General features: G+C 42.9%; 3 pseudogenes; 2 read left to right on the top strand and 1 right to left on the bottom strand.

Annotated features, from left to right (window-relative positions):
* The first annotated feature begins 241 nt into the window (after positions 1-241).
* Positions 242-2,196, top strand: LOC116116665 (annotated as a pseudogene).
* A 138-nt stretch (positions 2,197-2,334) lies between these two features.
* LOC116116666 lies at positions 2,335-15,407 on the top strand (annotated as a pseudogene).
* Positions 15,408-17,858: 2,451 nt separating this feature from the next.
* LOC116116667 lies at positions 17,859-20,399 on the bottom strand (annotated as a pseudogene).
* Between the last annotated feature and the right edge of the window lie 298 nt (positions 20,400-20,697).

A 20,697-nucleotide genomic window follows, 5' to 3' on the forward strand; every position in this document is an offset into this window, starting at 1 on the left:
CTCCCCTAATCTTTAATTTTATTTTATATTAGTCTCGGTTCCTGGTTCTTGGTTCCGGTTCTGGTTCCTAACTATAGGAACCGGAACCGGAACCGCACAGTAACGGTTCCAAAAATTTGGAACCGGAACCTACCCATTGACGACTGGTTCTGGGTAGGAACCGAAACCAAACCCAGGGTATCCGCCGGTTCTGGTTCCAACCGATTCTTTTGAACACCCTTACTTGTAACCATTAGATTAAATGCTGCCAAAGGCTTCTACAAGCCAAGTCATTGACAGATATATGGTTATCTATGCTAGTCTGCTAGGTAATTAATGTCTTAAACTGTCTCAGAATCATCAATTGTGGTCACAATGTTTTGACTAATAGTCGAGATAAAATTCTTCTAATCGGTAAGAATAAAAAAAGGTATCTATATAATTTAAGAATTTTCCACTACTCATTTGTAATGAAACTTCCTTGGGAAATATTGGGTTGAATAGAAAAATAACTAAAAATTTAAAATAATAATGGAAACAAGAATTTCAAATAATACTCCGTAGTCTCCAGTACTCCATACACCAAAATAAAAAGTTAATATTTATATGAGAATGGGAGCTTACATTTAAACATATGTCAGAGTGAAAATAAATTATGGACATTTATTAGACATTATACTGTAGTTGAGGGTTAAATGAAAACTTGTAATAATTGTAAAACATGTATTATAATAATATTGGGTTGAGTAAAACTTTTTTTATTTTTTTTATTTTCAAAACAAATAAAATACATTATTCATTATTCATTGTTCTTGTTATGTTTTATCTCTTGCAGCATAAATAGCAGCTTCTCTTAGCTTTTTTTATTTGTTCAATTCCTCTATATATTATCATTTGAATGTAACAATGGAGGACACTTGCAACAAGTATCTTCTTTCAAAAATCCTATCTGTTCCTCTCACCTAATTCTATATCTTCCTTAACTACCTTATTTCCACTGCTGTTTCAGGCGATTCACCGGCTCCAAAGCCTCAAACAAGCATACTTCTCAATTGTGGTTCATCAGGCACCATAATTCCTCAGGACTGACGGACCTGGATTGGAGATATTGATAAACCTGAATACTTCCCCCCAGAATTACCAAAAAAGGCCGAATCAACAATCTCTGAAACTCCACCGTCATTAAGCATCATCGACAAAACCTACTGGACAGTCCGACATTCTCGTTCTCAATTGACCTACACATTCCTCATCTCGGCAGGTCAAAAGTTAATCCGCCTCTATTTCTGTCCAGCTTCATATCAAGGTTTTGAGAGTTCTAAAGCAATATTCTCTGTCAAAGCCGGTTCTTTTACCCTTCTTAGTAACTTTAATTCTTCAACTACTACCACTACCCACGACCAACATACCTTTCACAAAGAATTCTGCATTAACGTTGAAGAAGATGGGAGGCTAAACATAACGTTCACTCGAAGTCATAACCACCAAGATGCATATGCTTTTATCAACGGAATTGAAAAATCATCCATGCCCCCCAATCTTTATTATACCAAAGCAGAAGATGCACCATTAAAATTTCTAGGCCAACTGAATCCTTACAGAGTTGAAAAGAGCAATGCCCTTGAGACGTTATACAGAATAAATGTCGGTGGAGCTCCTATCTCACCTGCAAGTGACACCGGGATGTACGGAACCTGGTTTGATTGGTACAATGACTACCTTACAGACGCTAGACCACGTGCTTTTCTTGTTAACAGTAGTATTAGTCTTAGTTTCAACTAGTAGCGAATTATGTAGCTCCATCACTAGTCTATATGACCGTCATGTCGATGGGACGGGACAGGAATGTTAACGAAAATTATAATCTCACTTGGGAGTTCCCAGTGGATTCCGGGTTTACGTATTTTGTTAGGCTTCATTTTTGCGAGTTCCAAAAAGAGATAACAGAATTTGGTGATAAGAGTGTTTGAGATCTTCATAGTTAATCAAACTGCTGAGACTGAAGCAGACGTAATTCAATGGAGTGGTGGAAACGGTGTTCCCGTATGCAGAGATTACGCTGTAAGAATAGGGTCAGAAGGAAATGAAAAAACGAAGAATCTCACTATTTTTCTGCACTCAGCGTGCGAAGGGAAGACTAAATACTCTGATGCCATCCTGAACGGCCTTGAAATCTTCAAAGTGGACAGTGATAAAAATTTGGCAGGAGCTTCTTAGGTTGTGTCACCAAGTCCAAGATCAACAAAGCCCAAGAGTACTAAACAGGCAGTACTTAAAATTTCCATAGGTGCTGTATCCAGCTTTGTTATGATCTTTATTTTAATTTTATTCATTTTAGGGTGTAGACGAAAAGCAATGGACTCAGTTTCCAACACTGGGGTTTCAATGGTTCCAATTTCTTCTCCGATCGCCAATTCAGGTAAGTCCCGTGGCTTAACTCAACCATTTGATGATCTTTGTACCCACTTTTCACTTTCTGAAATCAAAGTGGCAACAAACAACTTCGATGATATTTTGGTAATCGGGGTTGGAGGGTTTGGTAACATGTACAAAGACTGGTTCATTAATAATGAGGCCACTCCTGTTGCCATCAAACGCTTAAATCCAAGATCACAATAGGGTGTCTTGGAATTCAAAACAGAGATTGAAATACTCTCCCAGCTTAGACACCGTCATTTGGTCTCTCTAATAGGTTACTGTGACGAAGATGGTGAGATGATCCTGATATATGATCACATGGCTCGTGGAACCCTTTGTGATCATCTTTATTGTTGATGCTTGATTTTGACACCAACTTAATGTACGTGGGAAATGTTGAGCTGACTCAGAAGACACACGTGTATGAGGGATGGAAATGAGTAGAAGATGGAGAAACAATGTTTTAAAGTGGTTCGGATGCTTAAATAAGTGAATCCTACCTCCACTGGTATTGTATTAATATAAGGGGTCAGGTCGCATTCAGCAAGCTGATTTACAAATGTTTATAAGAGAGAGTATGTGTGCTATTCCAGAGAGAAATTAGTTAATCCCACAAACGGGAGAGGAGCTGTCTATTTATAGTGGGATGAATTGAGGTAATGATTACTGAATCTGGGAGTGGGTCAAGTTGCTGTGCAAATCCTTCTTTGTGTCCCGTTATTCACCTGCTCAACTGATTTACTCGACGTGCGCAGGGATTAGACATGTGGAGCGTCTTTAGCCTTTTGTAACTCTGGCGCACACCCACTACACTGGCAGGAGCATGTTGCTCATGTCATTACGCGACGTGGCTGCGTCTGAATGGCTGCAGGATCTACCTAAACTTTGGCCTCTTGCGCTGACAAGGCTCTGCGTCAGCCCTACTTTTCCAGGCATAACAGAAGTCCCATAGTTTTTAAGGTTTGAGAATCGAACCTTGAAAACTACATATTATGCCTCGATTTGATGCGTCGAAGAGACACTGGTCAATCCGACCTGGTGGGTCAGCTACCTGTCTTTAGACATTCAGTGCCATAACGATGATTCTGGCCTGGACTGAATTTCGTGACCTGATTACACTTAGCAACTTTTGCTAAAGACAAAGGATCATGTTGCTTCGCAACTGATACCCGTCGAGGTCGAAGGGTCACGTCGCCTCGCGACTGACATGAGATGAGATCGAATGATCATGTTGCTTTGCGACTGACAGGGGATGAGCCCAAAAGGTCACGTCGCTTTGCGACTGAAAAGGGATGATCTCAAAAGGTCACGTCGCTTCGTGACTAACACGGGATGAGCTCGAAAGGTCACGTCGCTTTGCGATTGACATAAGGTGAAGAGTGTTTTATGTAACGACCTCTTCAGATGTTATCCGTTACACTTTTTCAGCTGATGCATCGATGGAACACCTTTTGTTCTGACAGACATGTCTTATGTGCAATAAGTGCTAGCCATGCGCATTAAATGCGAGCCATGTTGAAACGACATTCCTTATCAGAGCATTAAATGTGGACATGGGCGCATTAAATATGGTGGAGGGAGACGAGCTGTCACTTGAGTGTTTCAACGGAAGGGAATGACGATTTGGTTTCTCGAGGCGTGACGATCACTCTTCTTTGCCGATTCGCGACACGTGGTCACGATCAACGGTTAGATGCATTTTTCACCCAAATGTCGTTTGACTTCGGGAAACCAAAGCGCCACTTCCTTCACTATAAAACCCCAAGCTCTCTTCAGGCAAAGTCATAATACTTACATTCTCAAAGAGAGCAAGAAACTTTCGTGAGCCTTGATTCTTTACCTTTCAGACTGGTGTGCGCTTGATATTCGGAGCAGGAGGATTAATCTTCTCATTTCAAGAGGTAAAGATGGTTCTTTTACCACTTTTATTTTTTCTTGTTTTTAATAGTTGCCATGCGATGACAGTCTGTCGGTAGTTGATCGGAGATGAAATATTCTCCTTGGGTTTGAGCCATTAATGGTGGCTCTAAAAGCATTATGTTAGGGTTTTTTCTAGGGTTTAAGGGAGGAAATTTTTACTTTTTCTTCCACGTCATCGTACAAAGTAATGTACGAGGACTGAGTGATTCTCTGCATGTCACTTTTCTTTTCAGACTGCAGAAAAATGGACTCTCCAATGACCAGAATTGAGGAGGGAACCAGCTCGCCTGTGCAGGATGCTCCTACGAGTCCCCCTCAAGAGATTCTTTCAATTATTATTGTCGAGGAAATGCAGAGGGTGATAGACCAATACGTTCTTAGTGTGGAGGTCTTCCAAGATAGGGTACACACAACTCAGAACCCGCCAGAGGGAATGGCTGCGATCTCCGAGAACATATTCAAGAGTGGCGGGTTGATCCCTTTCCACCCTTTTGTCAGGTTGGTCATCGATCATTTCAAGATCGCACCACTACAACTTACATCGAATGCATACATGATAGCCGTGGCTATGTAAATTGCGTGCGGCGAAAACGAATTAGGTGAGCTAACTGCGCTAGAGCTCGGTTGCTCGTACATCTTGAAGAAGAGTAAGGACAAGAATTCTTACTATCTTTCGAAGTGACCTACCATTGAAGCGGGAATATACAGTTACCCAAGCAACGTAGGGGCATACGAAACAAAGTTCTTTTTCTTTCGATACGATGGCATTTGCCATTTTCAGGAGCCGACTAGGTTCTCCTTTCTTTTTGAGTTTGCAGACTTACTTTTGTTCTTTGCTAACGAGCTCTTTATTTCTTCGCAGTTAACAAGACGACCAGGTTAATGCTCCTCGAGGATCTAGATAGGATCATTACCTTCGGCTTTTTGCTCGAAGAGAGTCACGATGCAAGATTGCTCGTGACAACTGTAAATTTACTAAAGTACGGTTTCTTCAAATTTGAAGCGACCCTAGAGACCACATCGAGTAAGTTTAGTAACCTTAGGTTATTTTTTTTTTTTATTTTGCATGCAGTGAATTGTTTTGCTAACGATGTTTGCATGCAGTGACCATGCCTCCCAAGTTGCCCAGATCGCCGCGACCTAGGCAGTTCGCCTTCCCCCGACTTGGTGTCATTAAACCACTTGGAGCCGCGCCCAGCGGTCCCCCCGTCAGAGGGACACTGACGGGTGCTCCTATTCAACCTGCAGGCGCTCCCCAGCCTTCGGCTGCTCACTCGAAGCAGAAGATGAAGGCCTAAAGGCCTAAGAAAAGGAGGCAACTTTTGACCAAGGAGTCGGAGTTCGAAACGGAGGGTTTGGGCGTCTAGCCTGAGAGGTTACAGCCTTACCAAGCGTTCTCAAGGGTGCGACCGACATCTCTAGTGCCCTAGAGGGTCCGCGGACAAGGCAAAGAGAGGCTGCAAATACCGGAAGGAGGTCGGGCAAGGAGCTCGTGAGGGAGACTGCACCTGTTGCGGGCACAGGCACGCCCATGCTAGACTCGATGGGCCAGCTCCCAGATCATCTACAGTCGGTAATTTTCACTCTGCTAGAATGAGGGCTCACGAAGGCGTTCGAGCAGTTCATGGCCTCCAACCCCATGGACCTGATGTCCACATCCTTCGAGCACCTAAGCCAAGTAAACAAGCTGTCCTCAGCGAGGACTTTTGTTTGCTTTTTAGTGAAAAGTAAGCTAGCTCTTTATTCTCTTCGTTATTCAGGCCTTGTTTTATATGCACATGTTCCTACAAAAGGTTCAGCTGGGGGCTGCCGAAGGACTAGTCAAGCTGAGGGAAGAGAATGTGCAACTCAAACGGGAATTAGAGGTTGCACGAGTAGAGAGGGACTCGTCCACATTTCATGAAAACCAGCATTTGTCTGAAAGGAATGTTGCTCTTCTCACGGTGGATTTTCAAAGGGTCGAGCTGGACAAGCACGAAGAGGAAGTGAAGGAGCTCCAGAGGACAGTGGCCAGTGGCCAGACTCACCAGGGAGGCTGGCGAGAAAGAGCAGAAGCTGGAAACGACCTCCGAGCGGGCCTTACGAGTATAGAGGGAAAGGGGCGAGCTGTAAGAGACCACTAAGAAGCAGAGATGGGCGCTTGAGGCCGAGTTCCAATACACTTAGGGCTGTGTCACTTCGTTGACTACAGAGATGCAATAGCAGGAGTCGGAGCTCCAGAGGAGGACTGTTGAATGGACGATTCAGTCCATCTTTGCCCTTGGACCGAAAAACCTTGAGATGGACCTAACCAACCTCCCCGACGAGTATCGAGATGCTCTTGCAACCATGACGTAGGCAGAGGATGAGGAAGCGACTCATGGACCTGGCTTGGAAGAAGAGCATCTAGAGATGTCCCTGAGGAGCCTGTGCCCGAACAGATGGTCGGCGACCAGTCCTAGGATGTCGAGGTTGCCCCTCCAGGACCTAGGGACAAAGACCAGTGATCTGCTTTTGTAGTCTTTTTCCTGCTCGCTTATGTACTTTCTCTTTTTAATAAATAAAGACGTCGCTTTGTCAATCTTTCATGAGTACTTATGGCTGCGTTTGTTTCACATTTGGGAATACTACTTTTAGTATTCCCAAAAAAGTTAAACAGTAAAATACCCAAAAATTCAGATTTTTGGGAATACTACTCCCAAAATTATTCAACTTTTTTTAAACCCCTTAAATTTGATAATTTAATTAAATACCCCTAAATATTTTTTTTTAAATTACAAAAACACCCCAATAATCCACATTTACTAGATTCTGGCCACCACCACCGGAAAATGGCGGAATCTGGTAGAATGGCGCACTACCGGCTGAATCTGGCCGGCAGTGCGCCGATCTAGCCTTTTTCGGCCAAATCCACGGTGGATCTGGCCGAAAAAGGCCAGATCTAAGGCCAAAGATCTGGCCGTTGACGGCCAGATCTTTGGCCGTAACACTCGGTCACGACGGCCAACAAACGGTCGTCGTTGACCATCAACGACGACCGTTTGTTGGCCGTCGTTGAGAGCAAATACGGCCAGATCTGGCCGTCAACGGCCAGATCTGACCGTAGATCTGGCCTTTTCCGGCCAGATCCACCGTGGATCTGGCCGGAAAAGGCCATAGCGACGCATGACCGGCAAGATCCAACCGGTCATGCGCCCATACGGCGATTCCGTCCACCTCCGGTGGTGGTCGCCGGCTGGGGGTGTTTGAGGGTGGGTTAGGGGTATTTTTGTTAACTTTTAATGTTTTATTATAGGGGGTATTTTGTAAAAAAACAAACATAAAGGAGATTTTATTAATTTATAAATTTTACCTCGTAATACCCGCCCAATTCAACTTTTTTTTTTAACTTTTTTCAAAAAACTTTTCCCAAAACCCCCAAATTTTGAACCAAACGCAGCCTATAATTTTCGTACCCTATATACATTACACATGAGATCGCATTCTAACTGTTTACAACAGCATTGGTGCAAGTTTTATGTGAACAGACTTATACATATGTAAAAATGATTACAAGAGAACTTGTCATATTTACAAGAGTTTAAGAAAAGTAAAATCTTTACAAGGAAAAATTGAGTTCAGAATTATTGATAATATGGTCGGAGGTACTCAACATTCCAAGCTCGCAGTACTTCGGAACCATTTAGCCTCTTGAGATGATAAATCCTCAGTCTCATCACTTTGGCGATGCGGTATGGGCCTTCCTAGTTTGGTCCCCAAACTCCCGCACTTGGTTCTCTAGTACCAAGAAGGACTTCTTTTAGAATGAGGTCACCAACCTAGAAGTCTCTTCTTCTGACCTTAGAGTCGAAGAACCTTTTCGCCCGTTGTTGATGGGCTGCTATTCTTCACTGTTTTAAAACTCGAATCGGAGGGTAACCCGTTCAGATGACCGGGTCACGGGTTACCTGTTAAACCAGTTGAACCGATAGTTGAACCAATGGTTTGATAGGTTTAAAATCTAACAAAAACACCCCTGATAAATACCATCAAACCCTATAGGTTTGAAATCTAGCAAACACAACCCTGGCCAAATGCAAATCGGTGATCAACTGGGAGAGCAGTGGCGACACACCAGGGAGGGTAGATCAGATGATGGGGAGGGCGAATCGGCAGCTAGCAAGTACAGGCATCGCCAGAAATGGCAGATCGGTGGTGGAAGTCACTGGTCGCGTTGGCTTTTTTTGGTGAGATGACTAGATCTTTTATGAACGACAACAAAGGAGCCTGGGAGAAGGTAGATCAGTGGCTGAGGAAGCCTGTCGATGCCGGAGAAGGTTGATCAACATTGAAAAATGGAAGAAAAATCGCGCGGTGAATTTGGACGATGAAACATCACGCCGCAGCGGGAGATGAAATGTGACGACACCAGAGAAAGTCAGAAGGTGGTTTCCGACAGCAAGGGAAAGTGGAAGGTTGTCGGAAAAGGGGAGGTCATTGCTGATTTGCATTTGGCCAGAGGGTGTGTTTACTGGATTTGAAACCTTTTGGGATTGATGCGTACTTGTTTGTTATATTTTAAACTTGAAACAGTTAAAAAGAGTGACCCAACCTAGAGAAGGCTTCGGGTCTTGGTCCAACCGGTTAAACCTACCGGTCCAGTCTAGGTTTTAAAACAAGGCTATTCTTAGTTGGGTCTTGCTGTGATGTTCTTCAACTAGATTCAGACTTACGCGCATACGCGCCTCATTGAACAGGAAGTGAACTAGTTCCTACCTCTATAAGGATCATTGCTTCGCAGCCGTATGCTAGCGAAAAGGGGGTTTCTGAGGTAGAGGTTCTCGGAGTTGTCCTGTATGCCCACAAAACTTTAGGAAGGTCGTCGGCCCAATTTCCCTTGGCTGCACCAAGTTTGGCCTTCAGAGTGTGCTTGATGGTCTTGTTGGTAGCTTCAACTTGACCATTTGCTTACGGTCTTGCGAAAGAGGCAAATTTTTTATGGATGCCCAACTCATCGTAAAACTGCTTGAATTCCTCATTGTCGAACTGCTTTCCGTTATTAAAGATAAGGGTATGAGGAATCCTATAGTGACACACAATGTTCTTGAAGACGAAGTCCTTGAGCTTTTTGGTTGTGATCGCGGCCAATGGCTCTGCTTCGATCCACTTGGTGAAGTAATCTACTATAACCACCGCATACTTGACTAACTCCCTTTTACCAACCAGCATGGGACCAATGAGATAGATTCCTCACATGGAGAATGGCCAGGGGCTGGTCATGGTTATCAGCTAGTGGGAAGAAGCTCGCGGTATGTTCACAAACCGTTGGCACTTGTCACACTTTTTGACAAAGTTGTAGGTGTCTTCTTGGTTCGGTGGCTAGTAATACCCTTGACGAACAACTTTGTTAGTGAGAGAACATGCGACTGTGTAATTACCGCAGATCCCTTCATGTATCTCTCTCATGATGTAGTCTGCTTCCTCACCGGTTACACATCGGAGTAGAGGGGCGCTAAACCCTTGCTTATACAGTTGGTCTCCTATAAGTGTGTAACGAGCAGCTCTTGTTCTCAGGGTCCTTGCTTCGACCTTGTCGTTGGGCAAGGTTTCATCTCGGAGATACTGAATGATATGGGTTCTCCAAGAAACTAATTTTTCCATATTCACGGGCTATCCAGTCGAGCTGACATTGGGAGCCTCTATGAACCTAACAGGAATACTCTTTGGTGCATTTGAATCTAGTGATGAGGCTATCCTTGCCAAGGCATCTGCCGCAGAATTGTTATCTCTAGGGATCAGTGTGATCGTGAAGTGCTTGAACGGCTCAAACGCGACCTTAGCTTTCTTCAGATAGTTGATCATATTTTATTCCTTAGCTTGATATTCTCCCAAAATATGGTTGACAACCAGTATGGAGTCACTATGGATGCTGATCACGGTTGACCTAGTTTCTCTGGCCTACCGCAACCCAATGAGTAGAGCTTTATACTCAGCCTCATTGTTGGTCGCTTTGAACCCAAACTGGAGGATGCCATGAATACAAGTCCCTTCGGGACTTAAGAAGAGAAGACTTGCCCTGACCCTTTTCTTGTTCGATGATCCATCGACATACAGGCTCCAGATCGACATGTTCTGAGCAGTTTCTTGAGTGACTTTGCTGGCTTGTTGCTCGGATTCCTCGATCAGATGGTATGAAAATTCTGAGATGAAATCAGCAACAGCCTACCCTTTGATGGTTGCCTTCGGTCTGTACTGCAGATCAAACTGACTTAGTTCCATGCCCCATATGAGCAATTTACCCATTGCCTTTGGCTTATGGAGGACTTGCTTGAGCAGGTAACTGGTCATTACATGGATCGTATGGGCATGGAAGTAAGGTCGCAACTTTCTGGAAGTGATCAATAGGGCATAAGCTAATTGCTCCATTTCTGGATATCGCATCTCGGCATCCAACAAATGCTTGCTCACGTAATACACTGGTCATTGATCCCTGTTCTCTTCCCGAACTAATGCTGCACTAACCGCGTACTAAGAGACAAACAGATACAGGAGGAGGATCTCTTGGGGGAGAGGTTTGGACAGAAAAAGTGGCTTTCCAAGGTGCTCTTTAATGCTCTGGAACACCAGTTCATACTCGGGAGTCCACTCAGACTTCTTATTAGCCTTGAAGAATGGCAAGCAACGATAAGTTGCTCTCGATATGAAGCGACTGAGTACTGTTATTTGCCCATTGACGCTCTGAACCTGCTTTTTGCTGGTCGAGCTTTTCATATTGAGGAGAACTTAGATTTTCTCGAGGTTGATCTATATTCCCCTTAGGTTAACCATATACCCCAGGAATTTCCCCGAAGGAACTCCGAAGGAACATTTAAGGGGGTTTAGCTTCATTCTATACTTCCGGAGGATGTCGAACATCTCAGCGAGATGTGATATGTGATCTAAAGCGACATGCGACTTTATCAGCATGTCATCAACATAGACTTCCTGATCTGCTTGGAGAATATTTGGTTAACCAACCATTGGTAAGTTACGCTAGCATTTTTTAGGCCGAAGGGCATAACTCTATAGCAATACAGCCCCTAATCTGTAACAAATGAGGTATGCTCTTCGTCCAGCGCATACATTGGAATTTGATTGTATCCCGAGTATGCATCCATAAAACTCAGTAGCTTGTGCCCAGAGGTGGCATCCATAAGCTGGTAGATTCTTGGTAGGGGAAAGCTGTCTTTTGGACATACTTTGTTGAGGTCGGTGAGGTCGATACAAGTCCGTCACTTGCCGTTGGGCTTATTTACTAGAATCGGGTTAGCAACCCAACTCGGGTAGAGCACTTCTTGGATGGATCTATTCCGAAGGAGATTATTTACCTCAAGTTTCAGTATAGTATATCGTTCCAGATCTATAACTCTTCTCTTCTAGCAGACTGGTCTGGCCTCACTGTCGATGTTCAAGGCATGGCAGATGACATTTGGGTTAATCCCAACCATGTCAGCATGCATCCAGGCAACACATCAACATTTTCTCTAAGGAAGCTGGTCAGGTTGCTGGTGAGCTAGGGTTTGAGATTGCTTTCAATCTTCAACACTCAGCTCGGCTCGCTTTAGTCGACCGACACTTCAGATAAATCCTCACCTGGCCCACTGGTTCTTGATACGAGGATCCATATTATCCTCAGCTGAGCCAGGCTGTGGTTTGATCCAGTTGATCGTCATTGTCTATTCTGGAATGCCACGCGGGATTTCTTTCCCCTTATACACCATTTGCACCGCCCTTACATAGTAGTCGCGAGATGCACGCTAAGATTCGCTTACTTCCCCTATCCCCGTAGCGGTGGGGAACTTCATCTTAAGATTGTAGATGAAGATAACTGCCTTAAAGTTTCTTAGTAGAGGTTATCCCAGGATGTCATTGAAAGCGAACAGACAATCCACTACTAAGAATTCAGTTATCTTGGTCACCTCGTCAAAGTCACTCAGCGTGACTGGAAGCGAGATTGTTCCCTTGGGGATCAGGTGATCCCCTGTAAAACCATATAGGGGGATAGAGGCAGGTTTCAGGTCGACCTCATCCAATTTTATTCTCTCACAAGCTTGCTGGAACAGGATGTTTATAGCACTTCTGTTATCCACCAACATCATATGGATGTCGTAATACCCTATTTAGGGTGTTATGATAAGAGCATCATCATGGGGATGATGCAATCAGACTGTATCTTTTTCGAAGAAGGTGATTTCCTTATCTCTGCGAACCTTTGGTGGTCGTTGTGTCGTGTTCATCACGCTTATGGGGTCATGATGGGTTGCACGAGCATATCTTTTCTGGGCACCTTGCGAATTCCCTGCGAGATGTGATCCTCCAAAGATTATTCCTACGCTGAAGATACCCTTGCGATCACGACGCTTCTTACCCTGTTCCTCTCGATTTTTCTCCCTCACGAGAGCAGAGTCATCAACATACTCTTTGAAATGCCCCTACTTGATAAGATCCTCGATTACTTGCTTGAGAACTCGGCACTCATCGGTGTGATGCCTATTGTCCCGATGATAGCGACAATATTTTGTACTATTTTTGGCTAAAGGGGGACCTTTCATGGGCTTAGGCTCCCCAAGCAGGCTAGCCTCTTCTGACTTGTCAAGAATGGCTGAAACAAATGCATTCAATGGGGTATATTGACTCCTGTTGCGATCGCGATGACGAATTAAAGCATAAGACTTCTTGCGCTCAAACCTTTGTTTCTTTCCTTTCCGTTGATCGTCATTAGCCCATTTGCAATTAGCCCTCCTATTTTCCCCCTGACCAGGTGCACTGCTTGAAGTGCTGGGGTCGTGGTGGTGGAGCATCGCCATGGAGTTCTCAATATGGAGGTATTTCTCTATAAGGCTGTAGAAGCAGGTGAGGGAAACATCATCCTCTGACTGCAGCTCTTTCCACAGATCTGTCTGCAGACAATCTCCCGCGATGATGAGAGTCCGAACAGACTCCTCGGGAGTGTGAGCTACTTTATAGAGCTCCTTGTAGAATCTGTCAATGTAAGACTAGAGGGATTCATCCCTCTCCTGCCTTATGTTGCTAAGGTAGCTCAAAGGCATTGAGAACTTCCTGTTTGCTTGGAAGCGTCTCAGGAACGTCCTGCTCATCTGAGGCCACGAGCTGATTGATCCCGTTGGGAGCAACCTGAACCACTGCTTGGCATGCGAATTCAGAGCTACTGTGGCACTTTGCCAAGTCAGAAACTTGGTGAAGTTCCATTAAGTCGTTGAATTCATACAAGTGATCCTGCGGATTAGAATTTCCATCGAACGCCAACATATCAGGCATTCTAAACCTTAATCGGAGAGGGGCGGCTAATACCGCTGGAGAAAAGGGAGACACTTCTGCGACATGCCCTCGCTCATTTTGCTGAGTCTTTAGCTAATCCAAAGTTCGTTGCAACTCTTTAATTTGAGGTAGCGGTGCTACCTATGGCTCACTTTTCGCAACATGGGTTCGACCCTCAAGGTTATGGTTGAGGAATGACCGTAGGTCGGATTCCTCCTTGCCTCTACTGACAGTTCTGGCCAATCTCGATACACATTGGCTAGAGCTGTGTGATGGCGCTGCATGATTCAGGGAACCTTCACGACTTCCGTGGTGATGCGAACCGACCCGCGGAGTGTGAGAACTTCCCGCATGACGATTAGGGTCATCATTTCGACGGTAATGGGAATCCCCCCGCATCGCACTTTTGTGGGAGTGCTCGCACGACGTGGCACGGGATGGCTCAGGTCGCGACATGTCACCAAGTCTTAACGCCATGAGTATTCTACCCGGGGCGCGGTCGGTGTTCGTTGGACCCTCAGAGCCTCTAGGCCCGTTGTTCGCCACTTGCTTTCCCTTCTTTTGAGCTGCAGTGCGCGTGGCATGGGCTATTGACATTTTCCATGCTTTCATGCGACCTGTAGGCATTTTTGGCGATAGCACTGCATCATTTGATTCGGGTGGCGTAAGCCGATCCAACCAATCCCACCTTCGATTAATCGTTTGGAGAGTATTGTCAAACCTCTCTAAGTAACTCATGACGGCTAGGTCAAGCCGCGAGCTGGAAGAAATATCCCCCACGATATTTTGTAGGACTGGGGGTACCTTGGGAAAAGTGTCCTCCTGTACCTAAGGGATCTCTTTGTCGCCATGATTGGTTCGCTCAAATTCGAATCGACAAGCCATTTGCTATTGTGGGATCAATTAGTCAGAGATTCTCCTGATGAAAGACGAATGCTAAATCTGGCACTCCTTCTAGCGCCAAACTGTTGATGCTTGATTTTGACACCAACTAAATGCACGTGGGAAATGCTGAGCTGACTCAGAAGACACACGTGTATGGGGGATGGAAATGAGTAGAAGATAGAGAAACAATGTTTTAAAGTGGTTTGAATGCTTAAACAAGCGAATCATATGTCCACTGGTATTATATTAATATAAGAGGTCAGGTCATGTTTAGCGAGCTGACTTACAAATGTTTACAAGAGAGAGAGAGAGAGAAAGAGAGTATGTGTGCTATTCTAGAGAGAAATTAGCTAATCCCATGAGAGGAGCTGTCTATTTATAGTGGGATGAATTGAGATAATGATTACTGAATCTGGGAGTGGGTCAGGTTGCCGTGCAAATCCTTCTTTGTGTCTTGTTATTCACCTGCTCAATGATTTACTCGATGTGCTCAGGGATTGGACACGTGGAGCGTCTTCAACCTTTTGTAACTCTGGCTTACACCCACTGCATTGGCAGGAGCATGCTACTCATGTCAGCATGCGATGTGGCTGTGTCTGAATGGCTACAAGATCTACCTAAACTCTGGCCTGTTGCGCTGACAGGGCTATGTGGTAGCCCTACTTTTCCAAGGATAACATTTATAAAATAGATAATCCTCCTCTTACATGGAATCAATGGCTCAAGATTTGCATTGGCACAGCTCATGGTTTGAATCATCTTCATACGGGCGTAAAGCGCATTATCATTCATCGCAATGTGAAGACAACAAACATTTTGTTGGATGAGAGTTGGGTGGCCAAAGTTTTGGATTGTCCAAAATTGGCCCCTCTAGCATGTCCCAAACTCATGTTAGTGCATTAATGGTGAAAGGCACTTTCGGATATTAGATCCTGACTACTTTTTTCTTTAGGAGCTTAAAGAAAAATCTGACGTTCACTCATTTGGTGTAGCGTTGTTTGAAGTATTGTGAGCTAGACCATCAGTACTTCGAGCGGTGGATAGGAAGCAACTGAGTTTAGCTGTTTGGGCCCAAGAATGTTATAACAATGGAACTTTTCATCAGATTGTTGATCCATTTTCGAAGGATAAGATCGGACGTGAGTGTCTGAAGAAATTTGGTGAAGTAGCAATGAGTTGCCCACATGAAGATAGGAACAAATGACCATCGATGAGTGAAGTGGTGTATGGACTTGTTTGCATTGCAGATTTAGAACAGTAAGGAGAAGGATGACGAAGTTGTTGAGATTGATAAGGGAAAAAGGCCTGCTGAGAACTATGTAAGTGATGATGATAGCGGTCTCTTGTTCACCGATTATTTGGAATATTAAAAACGGATCAATCCGTGACCCTAGCATTTAGTTATTATCAAAGTTTTTGTACTAAATGTAAATGTCTAGATAAATCGATTTGTGTTCTTTATATTTTGCCACCCACAAGAACAACCAACAAAACTATTAACTTCTTCTATTCGTTCTGTCCATCTCTATTTCTTTTCATTCGATTTAAAGAAGTTAGAGTTTGTTATTTCAATTATCGTCTTTAACAACTTTTGAATGATTAAATTACACTATAACCTTATTAAAATTAAAAAAATTAATAAATGTGAGTTATATTAATTACTATATATTAGCTTCGTTTCATTACAACTATGGGAAGTGAAAAATTCTTTTAGTTATAAAGCTGTAATCCCTACAATCACTATAGTTGAGAAAAAAAATCGTTTCTTCAAAAGTTTCTTTGTTGTTGTTCTTCTTCTTTCCTTTAAATTCGAGCTATAACCAACACTTATAAAGCTACGTTTTCTTCTTACTAATTTGAATTTTATCTCACCAACTAGTCAAAACCAATGTAGCAGCCATTGATTCTGATACAACTGAAGACATTAGCTAGCAGACTAAGTATATATCACCAATGACTTGACTTAAAGTCTTTGGCAGCATTCGAAGTCTTCTGCAGAAATGCCAAACTTCTTTTCTTTTTTTGCTTGTATGGTCAAAACATAACTTAATTTCTTGTCCATGATCTCAGAGCTATCCACACTACAACAATGATTGATCGACAGTCGCTTTAGTTGCAGAGAGTGAATAGTGGGTACAAAGATTGGACGGTAGAGATGAGCTATGAGACTTTGGTTGACTTGGTTGTGGATGAAGAAAATGGGGCTCAGAATGACGCCCCTTTAGTGCTGGAACCTGAGTCCTTGACTTCTCCTGCTTGCCGGATAATTGAGTAAAAATAATGGATGATAGTCGAAATAATAGAGAAGAGTAAATGCTAAAGCTAAAATTTTGGAGCAAGATAAAACGTGCTTTTTCTGTAACATGTAAGGGTATAACACGGTTTGGTCGTGGGTGGAAAAAGAAACTATTGTAAAATTAAGATTATCCTGTCTCCTTGATTTGGTCTTCCTAGTTGCTTTTGATCTTCACATGCAGCATTGTGCCATTCTTGGTGTTGAAGAAAAGAGAAGTCATCCTGGAGATGATCAGATGACTCAGACATTCAAACAGAGTCAACATCTTACGTGTCTTGTGAATTGGCACCTATGACTCAGGACCTCCAGCCTTAGAAGATGACATTTAGCTTGGTCCTTATGGAATGTTCTTGTGCTTATAACCATTAGATTAAATGCTGCCAAAGACTTCTTACAAGAGAAGTCATTGACAGATATAGGGTTATCTGTGCTAGCTAGTGTGCTGGGTAATTAGGTTCTTAAATTGTATCAGAATCATCAATGGTGGTCACACTGTTTTGACTAATAGTTGAGATAAAATTCTACTAATCGGTAAGAATTAAAAAAGGTATCCATATAATTTAAGAATTTTCCACTACTCATTTGTAAAGAAACTTCCCTGGGAAATATTTGAGTTTGAATAGAAAAATAACTAAAAATTTAAATTTATAAAGGAAACAAGAATTTCAAATAATATTCCGTAGTCTCCAGTACTCCACCATATACCAAAATAAAAGTTTAAATATTTATATGAGAATGGGAGTTTACATTTAAACTTGCGTAAGAGCGAAAATAAATTAATCATCACCGGATAGTATGATAATAAAAGAGTAAACGAGAATCTAAAATAATTTCTTAAGTTTGAGTTCTCTTTTAATAAACGAGCAAGAAGAGGATCTAACATAATCTTGCAAGTTCGAGTCCACATAGTTACTGATAAAGGTGGTTAGTGAAGCTCTTATCCGGCCAATAATTTTAAGGTCCTTGAAAAAATAGTTGAGGTATAAGTAAATTGATATGAACACTCCCATTTAATCGAGACATGTACATTTGATAGAAAAACTTTGATAATAACGAGTTGCTATGGTCACAGATTAATCGGTCTTTAAAATTCCAAATAATCGGTGAACAAAAGATCGCTATCATCATCAGTTCCATAGTTCTCAACAGGCATTTTCCCCTTATCAATCTCGCCAACTTCGTCATGCTTATCCTCACTTTTCTGAAGCTGTAATGCAAACTCAAGTCCACACACCACTTCACTCATTGGTGGTCGTTTGTTCCTATCTTCATGCAAGCAGCTCACTGCTACTTCACCAAATTTCTTCAGACTCTCAGGTCCTATATTATCCTTCAAAAACGGATCAACAATCTGATCAAATGTTCCATTGTTATAACACTCTTGGGCCCAAACAGCCAAATTCACTTGCTTCCTATCCAGCGCTCGAAGTACAGGTGGTCTAGCACACAATACTTCGAACACCACTACACCGAATGAGTACACATCGGATTTTTCTGTCAGCTCCTGAAAAAGAAAGTACTCGGGATCTAAATATCCAAAAGTGCCCTTCACCATTGTACTAACATGAGTTTGGGACATGCTAGAGGGTCCTATTTTGGACAATCCGAAATCTGAAACCTTGGCCACCCATCTCTCATCTAACAAAATATTTGTTGTCTTCACATCACGATGAATGATAGTGTGCTTCGCGCCAGTATGAAGATAATGAAGCCCACGTCCTGCACCTATGCAAATCTGAAGTCGTTGATTCCATGGAAGAGGGGGATTATCGGTGCTCTAGAGATGATCTCGTAGGGTTCCACGAGGCATGTAATCGTATACAAGGACCATTTCACCACCGTCGCAGTAACCAATTAGAGAGACCAAATGATGGTGTCTGAGCTGGGAGAGCATTTCAATCTCTGCTGTAAATTCCAGGGCACCCTGTTGTGAACCTGGATTTAGCTGTTTGATTGCAACAGGAGTGGCCTCATTATTAATAAGCCAGCCTTTGTACACGTTACCAAACCCGCCATTCCCGATAATTAGAATATCGTCGAAGTTGTTTGTAGCGACTTGATTTCAGATAGCGAAAAGTGTGAAGAAAGATAAGATGATAATTGAGATAAGCCGCAGGGCTGGCTTGACTTGTTCGTAGGAAAAGAAATTGGAACGGAAACTGAGCTTTTTGTTTTCCATTTACGCCAAAAAATGAATAAAACTGCAATAGAGAGTACGAAGACAAAGCTGGATACAGCAATACCAATGACTGAAATTATAATTGTAGGACTAACCTTGGGTTTTGTTGATTTTGGACTTGTTGACACAACCTGTGGGCTGTTGATCAGAGAATCAGGATTAGGTCCCGCGAGATTTCCTTTATTGTCCACTTTGAAAATTTCAATCCCGTTCAAGAGGGGATCAGAATATTTTGTCTTTTGTTGAGGTGCTGGGAGTAGTGCAATAGAGAGATTCTGCTTCTTTTCGTTCCCTTGTCGTCCTATAATCACGGCGTAATCTCGGTATTGCAGACTATTAATACCATTACCCTAAGCAATTATGTTTGCTTGTTCTGCAGTCTGATTCGCTATGTCGACCTAAAAAATTCTATTGCCAGCTTCTCTTTTCTGTGTCTGATAATCACAAAAATGAAGCCTGGCAAAATAGGTAAACGCGGAATCCACTAGAAACTCCCAAGTGAGTAAATAGTTTTCATTGTCGCCGTCCGGCGCCATCGTCATAGCGGTTTGATAGACTTCAGTTGGAGCAGTGTAATCAGCGATTTCCCTGAAAGTAAGATGACTATTCGAGTGATGTGGAACACCGCCTAGTCTAGCATCTGTCAAGTACTTCTTGTAATTGGCAAACCAGGTTCGAAAGATGTCGATGTCCAGTTCTAGTGAAAGTAGACGCCCCTCGAAATTTATTCTATATACCGTCTCAAGAGCGCTGCTATTTTCAATGCTGGTTACTGGATTCGAGGTCTGGCCAAGAAATTTTAATTTCTTATTGTCTGTTCCGGTGTAATAAAGATTGGTAGGCATGGATACTATTTCAATTCCATTCACGAATGCGTATGCCTGTTGATAGTCTGGACTTGGAGCATTCTTCCACATTAAGGCAGAATTCTTTGAAAAAGGCATCTTGGCCTATGGCAGCAGCCGTAATTGAAGCATTGAAGTTGCTTAAAAGGGTAAAAGAACCTGCTTTAACAGAGAAGAAAGCTTTAGAGCTGCCAAAGTCTGGATACGAAGTTGGATAGAAATACAAGCGGATGAACTTTTGACCGGCCGTGAGAGTAAATATGTATGTGAATGGCGAATAAGAAAGTCGTGCTTGCAAGAAGTAGTTCTCGGAACTGCTCCTGGGTTGTTGAGGTGCTGTAGAGGCTATTGAAGCGTTGTTTTGGTGCTCAGGCAGGGGGGAGTGCTGAGAGCTGTTATCTCCAAATATGGGCCGCTCATCTTGAGAGATGAATTTGTCAGACGAGCCACAAGCAATAATTATGTTTTCTGTTGGCTGGTAAGGATGCCGTGACTGATCGGGAACAGCTAAGACAAGGTGGTGGACGAAGGAGGAGAGGCAGAATAGAGCTAGAATTGGGTGGATTTTGGCATGGAGATATTTCCTGCAAGCGTTCTCCATTGTGTTTGTGTGTGTCTTGAAAATTAGGAACTACAACTAATGTAGATTAGTAAATGAAGTTCATAGATGGACAAAACTAGTTACGGTCGATCAATGATGACCAATTCAAGCAAGAATTGGCGATGGAGAAAAAAAAGTTTTGTCGTTTTCACATAGACTTTGAATGTTGCCAAAGACTTCCACAAGTGGAAGAGGTAACAGAGTGCTGTAGTGATGTGGAAAATAAACCCAGTTTTTCGAGTCCTCAGATTGTCTAATAATAAACTTATCAGATTGTTTATAATTTTGTAACTAGTTT

This window comes from Pistacia vera, unplaced genomic scaffold (genome assembly GCF_008641045.1).
Source record: "Pistacia vera cultivar Batoury unplaced genomic scaffold, PisVer_v2 Contig78, whole genome shotgun sequence".
NCBI classification, from domain to species: domain Eukaryota; kingdom Viridiplantae; phylum Streptophyta; class Magnoliopsida; order Sapindales; family Anacardiaceae; genus Pistacia; species Pistacia vera.